This window comes from Pocillopora verrucosa, chromosome 7 (genome assembly GCF_036669915.1).
Source record: "Pocillopora verrucosa isolate sample1 chromosome 7, ASM3666991v2, whole genome shotgun sequence".
In the NCBI taxonomy this organism is placed as follows: domain Eukaryota; kingdom Metazoa; phylum Cnidaria; class Anthozoa; order Scleractinia; family Pocilloporidae; genus Pocillopora; species Pocillopora verrucosa.
In genome coordinates, this window is record NC_089318.1 from 12,686,071 (window position 1) to 12,692,190 (window position 6,120).

Consider the following 6,120-nt stretch of genomic DNA (forward strand, 5'->3'; position numbering starts at 1 on the left):
CGGCTTTCCACTTATCCTCTAGACTCTTGGCTTTAGAGTAGTCAATGTCGTGCTGTCTGGCAATGCGATCCAAACAATTGATGCCATGATCCCCTCGATCCAAGCGTTTTTTCAAAAATGTGCCTGATCCAAAGAATTGATAACGTTTCTCCTTAGATGATGAATAAGGATGAAATTCCACTCCTAATTTCCAATCCAGTTTTGAATGTCAAATTTGCCTCCTCTCTGTCTTTTTTTGGTGGAGCCTTTCTTTTGGTTCTTGTTTTCTTAGAATTCCTCATAGTCTTTTTCCAGTTGTCTTCTTAAGGGTTTCGTAAAGTGGCCTCTTCGCCTTCTTTTAAACAATCCAATTCTGTCTTGCATTTGACTTTGGTGGGTTGTTTACCCATTTTTATACTCTTAAAGAAGGTTTCTAATTGCTATCGATAATCATCCATTAGAGATCGAAAGTTTGAGGGAGTAGGTCTTTTCTTCGTAGATGAGGTGCCAGGTGTGGGTTAGACTCGTTTCTTCATGCACGCTGGTATTTTAGGGGTCCCAGGAGTGGGAATTTCCTTCTTGGGTGTCTTGAGGGACGCAATGTCATCTTGCAGTTTCTTCTTCTGTTTCTTTGCCTTGCGTTTGAGTAAATTTTCCACAATTTCTAACTAGCGATAACCAAAAAAATGTATTATTGTCCTTAATACCTGGACATGCATCTAACAATAAACAACCAACGACAATGAGTTAATACAAATTGTTGGGCCACAACCAAAGCATAGAGTATGATAAGGTAATTTTAGGACGTGAAAGTCAGATGTATTCATACTTCTTTCACTAAACAACCTCAATGGACCCCTTAAATTTAAGGACCTATAATCTGAAAATGTGCAATTAGACATTGGACGCTGGAAGGCGTATCCTACACTCGCTGACTTGTCAGACCTTCAAAGTGAAAACTTAAGATTTCAACCCTTTGTGCCCAATAGTCTACACCTACTGATTATCGACTGATATTTTAAAGAGAAAGTCGAAGCTAATCACTCATTGGGCTTAAATTATACTGAAACAGTCAATCATCGAGGAAAAAGGTCTTACCCTATATGTACGTGCAAAGTTTAAGATCAGGGTATCAAATGAGAAGTTCCCAAAAATAGAAAAGAATATCTTTAAACATGCAATTTACCATCAAATGGAACAGTTACAATGACTTTCTCGTTACCATTTGGAGTTTTAAGATCATAGTACAGATCAGCCACAACACAAATGCTGTCAATCCTTGACACTGGCATGAATGCTCCGACACATTCAACTTTGAATGATGGCAAACATACTTGAATGGGCAAAGCACAATATAACCCGGAGTGTGGGTGGACTTTATACCAATGAACACTAGCCAGCAGTTATGGGAAGTCTATAGTCTCACCACTTGGGGATCAAATGGTAACAGTGTGCTGAAAGAAATACTGTGTGATTCCTGTGTATAAAGAAGGAATCATTTTATTCTACATTCTAAATATGATTGTTCTTACTCGTTACACTCCAAAAAAAGTTCATAGAAGATAATTACTTAAGGCCCTCACCACCATTACTTGGCTCTGCAATTTTTGCATCCTATCATGCCATTTTTTCCCAGCAATGCAAGTTTCAATTGCCTTTATCATATATCAACAAAAAACTAAGATATAGACTGAATCCCAATAAGGCATAACCCAGAAGCCTTTGCAGACTTTTTCCACGCCATTTCGAAAAAACTACCCACTCTTATAATGCAACACAGAAGGGGTGGTCTGGCCCCAAAGTGTTGATAAGATGCGAATTGGTATTTTGCCATTGGGCAACAAGTAATGGTCAGCAAACGGAGGTACCATGCTCAGCAAAACAGGCTATGCTTTGCATTTGCTTTGGTAAAATAAGACTTTTCTATTTCTGCTTGTGTGGGCGCTGGCACTTCTGGTTTTGTGGTGAGACTTTCAGTAAAGACTTCCAAGTAGTTCTCTGGAACCTGAAGTCCCTCATTAGGATTCTCTATCATTTAGTTATTACTAGCTATTATAGGTAGCTCCATAAATTGCGTATGAAGCAAATTTTTGCTTTCTTTTTCTAACTGGTAGTTGAATTTAAGGTTTGAAATTGTTGGTCTCAGTTCCTGGTGACTCAGTCACCATTTTTTTAAATTCATGATGTGTAATACTTTATGCATTGTCATACATTACAAATTGAAAATACTAAATTAATTAGAACACTGAGAAATAGTACAAATGAGGAGCCAGTAGGCTAATTAGCTGCTAAGTTTTCAAGTCAGCTTCTAGTTCACTTAAGTAACTTAAATTAAACAAATGAGAGAGAAAAGAACTTTACTTAAAGAAAATAGTAATCATGATAATGATAATGATGATAATAATAAGGTAGATATTAAGGCAAATGTTCAGAGTATTGCCTAGAGAAATTGAAGATTTTAAGTTATAATGAGTTTAGAAGGATTTTGTCATAGAGATTAATTTCTAAATAGACAACTGCTTGTTTTTCAGAGTTATTGCACACTTAAAGTTTTCATAAATTTTGTCAGGAAGCATATCTGGTGTTGAATCCATGAAAACTACCTGCATATTTAAAATGGTTTTTGAAGGGATCCACTCAGGCAGGCCTTTGTGTCATGGATGCAAAACGTTTCATCAAATTTGTGTATCAATAGTACAAATATATCCATCTCTTAAATCTGCAAAGGGCACATACATGATTGACAATGTATGGCACACAGCATCTAGTTCTCTTTGTTCACTTTTACCAAGTTTTTTTCACTTAGTTTTTTTTAACTTACTAAATTTTATAGATAGCTGCCTAAATTGCATATGTAGCAAATGTTTGTTTCCTTTTTCTGACTGGTAGTTGTATTCAAGGTTTGAAATTGTTGGTCTCAGTTCCTAGTAACTCAGTGACCATTTTCTTAAATTCATGATGTGTAATACTTTATTCACTGTCATACATTACAAATTTAAAATATTATATTACTTAGAACACTGAGAAATAGTACAAATGAAGCACCAGGAGGCTAATTAGCTGCTAAGTTTTCAAGACAGCTTCCATTTCACTTAAGTTGCGTAAATTTATCAAATGAGGGAGAAAAGAACTACACTTAAAGAAAATAGTAATCATGATAATGATAATGATGAGGTAGATATTAAGGCAAATGTTCAGAATGTTGCTCAGAGAAATTGAAGATTTTAAGTTATAATAATTCTAGAAGGACTTTGTCACAAAGATATAGTTCCTATATAGACTACTGCACTTAACACACTTAAGGTTTACATAAATTTTTCTGGGAAGCATATCCCTTGCGAACTGAATTCCCAGTTTTCTGGGAATTCCTAGGAATTCTCAAAAATTCCCAATTATGCAAATAACCCTTGCAAACTGAATTCCCAGAGCGATTTATAAGATCGAATGCTCCGACTGCCAGGCCTCCTACATTGGTGAGACTGGTAGAAACCTTAACACGCGACTAACTGAACACAAACGAGCAACTAGAAATGGCGATGCAAACAATCACATTTCTGAACATCACCGACAAACTAATCACAGAATCGACTGGGACTCTGCTAAATGCTTAACCTACAGTACAAACTATTTTCAACGACTGACTCTGGAAAGCTGGTTCACTAACTTAGAACAGACGCCTCTCAACAGATGTCAACAATTACCAGCACCTTACAAACGACTCATTAACGACGTGAACAAACCGACAAACAGACCGACAAACAACAGACGGATCGAAACCGACCAATGACTGTTAACAACTCTACACGAGTCTTCCAGCCAATCACATCACGGCTAAACAGACCAATCACGTTCAACAGACCAGACCTTATAACATCATCGACTGACAACTACTCCTCACTTGACTCTGAAGATGACCATCGCACAGATAGTCGAAACGTCAGTCACCAACAACAGTTCTTTTCAGAACTACACACACCCGGACGATCACACTACACAAACTACTGATACTCCTGGGTTCAAACCATTTACTTTAAAAAGATTTTAATTAAAAAATCAATTCTATTTAACTGTAATTAACCCCTTCACTCCTAAGAGTGTTTGGTTTTCAAATATAATTTAAGATATTGTATTTTATGGAAAAGAATCAACAGATTTTATTCACAAATTGTGTCAAACCAAATTTAATGATTGATTAGGACTATTTTATATGAATAACTGCAATTGAGGATTAATCCATATGAAGTTTTCAAGAAAAGAAAAATAACTCAAATTTTATCCTAATATTACCACATGTTGATGTTAATAATTAATCAAAAATATTTTAAATATAAGCCTTCATTAAGCTTGTTAATAAATTTCATTGAATACTTGAATTTTAGCTGGGTTTTTTTAATTTAAAGTATTTATTTTAAATCATTAGCCTCAAATTTTTGCTTAAAATTCCCAGTAATTCTTAAACATTCCCAGAAATTCCTAGGAATTTTTTAGATTTACAGCTTTTCAGGGAAAGTCATTGGTTCTCTGAGTTGGAATTCCTAGGAATTCCAAGTCTTGTTGGCTATAAACTTGGAATTTCTGGGAATTTCTAGGAATTTCTAGGTTTTTAGAACCAGAGTTGTTACGGTTGGAAATTCCCAGTCTGAATTTACCATGAAAATTCACACCTTTATTCCTAGGAATTCCAAAATCCATTTCGCAAGGGATCTGTTGTATCCGTGAATACTACTTGCATATTGAAAATGGTTTCGGAAGGGATCCACTTAGGCAGGCCTTTGTGTCATGGATGTAAAAACTTTTCATCAAATTTGTTTATTAATAGTACAACTATATCCATCTCTTAAATCTGCAAAGGGCATATACATGACTGACAGTGCATAACAAACAGCATCTACTTCTCTTTGTTCACTTTTACAAAGTTATTTTTCACTTAATCATTTCGATTTTTTTAATTTTTTAATGAACTAACTTTTGTAGATAGCTGCCTAAATTACGTATGAAGAAAATTTTTGTTTCCTTTTTCTGACTGGTAGTTGTATTTATGGTTTGAAATTGTTGGTCTCAGTTCCTAGTGGCTCAGTGACCATCTTTTTATTCATGATGTGTAATACTTAATACACTGTCATACATTACAGATTTAAAATACAAATTGCTTAGAATACTGAGAAATAGTACAAATGAAGGGCCAGGAGTTGCTCGAATTAAATGAACGAGAGAGAAAAGAACTATCCTAAAAGAAAATAGTAATCATGATAATGATAATGATAAGGCAGATATTATAAGGCAAATGTTCAGAGTGTTGCTCAGAGAAATTGAAGATTTTAAGTTATAATAAGTCTAGAGGGATGTAGTCATAAAGATTAGTTCCTGAATAGATAACTGTTTGTTTTCCAGAGTTATTGCACACTTAAGGTTTACACAATTTTTTTTGGGAAGCAAAAAAAAAACCTGCATTTAACCTTCGTTGGCGATCGTCAAGACTGTGCGTCGACAGACAGATATATGTCGACCAGTGCCGGGTTGTGAATAAAATGCTGAAGGATGCAAAGGCTTCATACTACTCATCTATTATTTCAGAGAATGCATCAGATCCAAAAGTTCTTTTCAACGCAGTCGACAAGCTATTACACCGCAAAGTAGAGAGACGCTATCCGACCGCACCCTCGACGATTGAGCTTACGAACAATTTTGCCTACTTTTTCGACAAGAAGATAGCGACAATAAGAACAGAGCTATCCAATGAAGCGACTTCTAATACCCAGTCCTGCGAAGCAAACAAACAGCCTTGTCATGCCGAATTCAAAGAGTTTAGAGTGATGTCAGAGAGAGAGATTGAAGGCTTTGTAGACACTATCGGTAAAAAATCTTGTGATCTTGATCCTATACCGGCATCTATTCTGAAGGAATGTAAATCAGCCCTTCTACCTGTCTTAACCAACATCGTGAACATGTCGCTCCAATCAGCATCAATGCCCGCTGCACTGAAAGAAGTAGTGAACAAACCGAAGTTGAAGAAGAACAACCTGGACTCCGAGGATTATTCAAATTTTAGAAAAGGCAGTTTCTTGTCAATTGAGTGATCACCTACGTGATAATGATCTAGAGGAATCTTTTCAGTCTGCGTATAAGCGTTTTCACAGCACA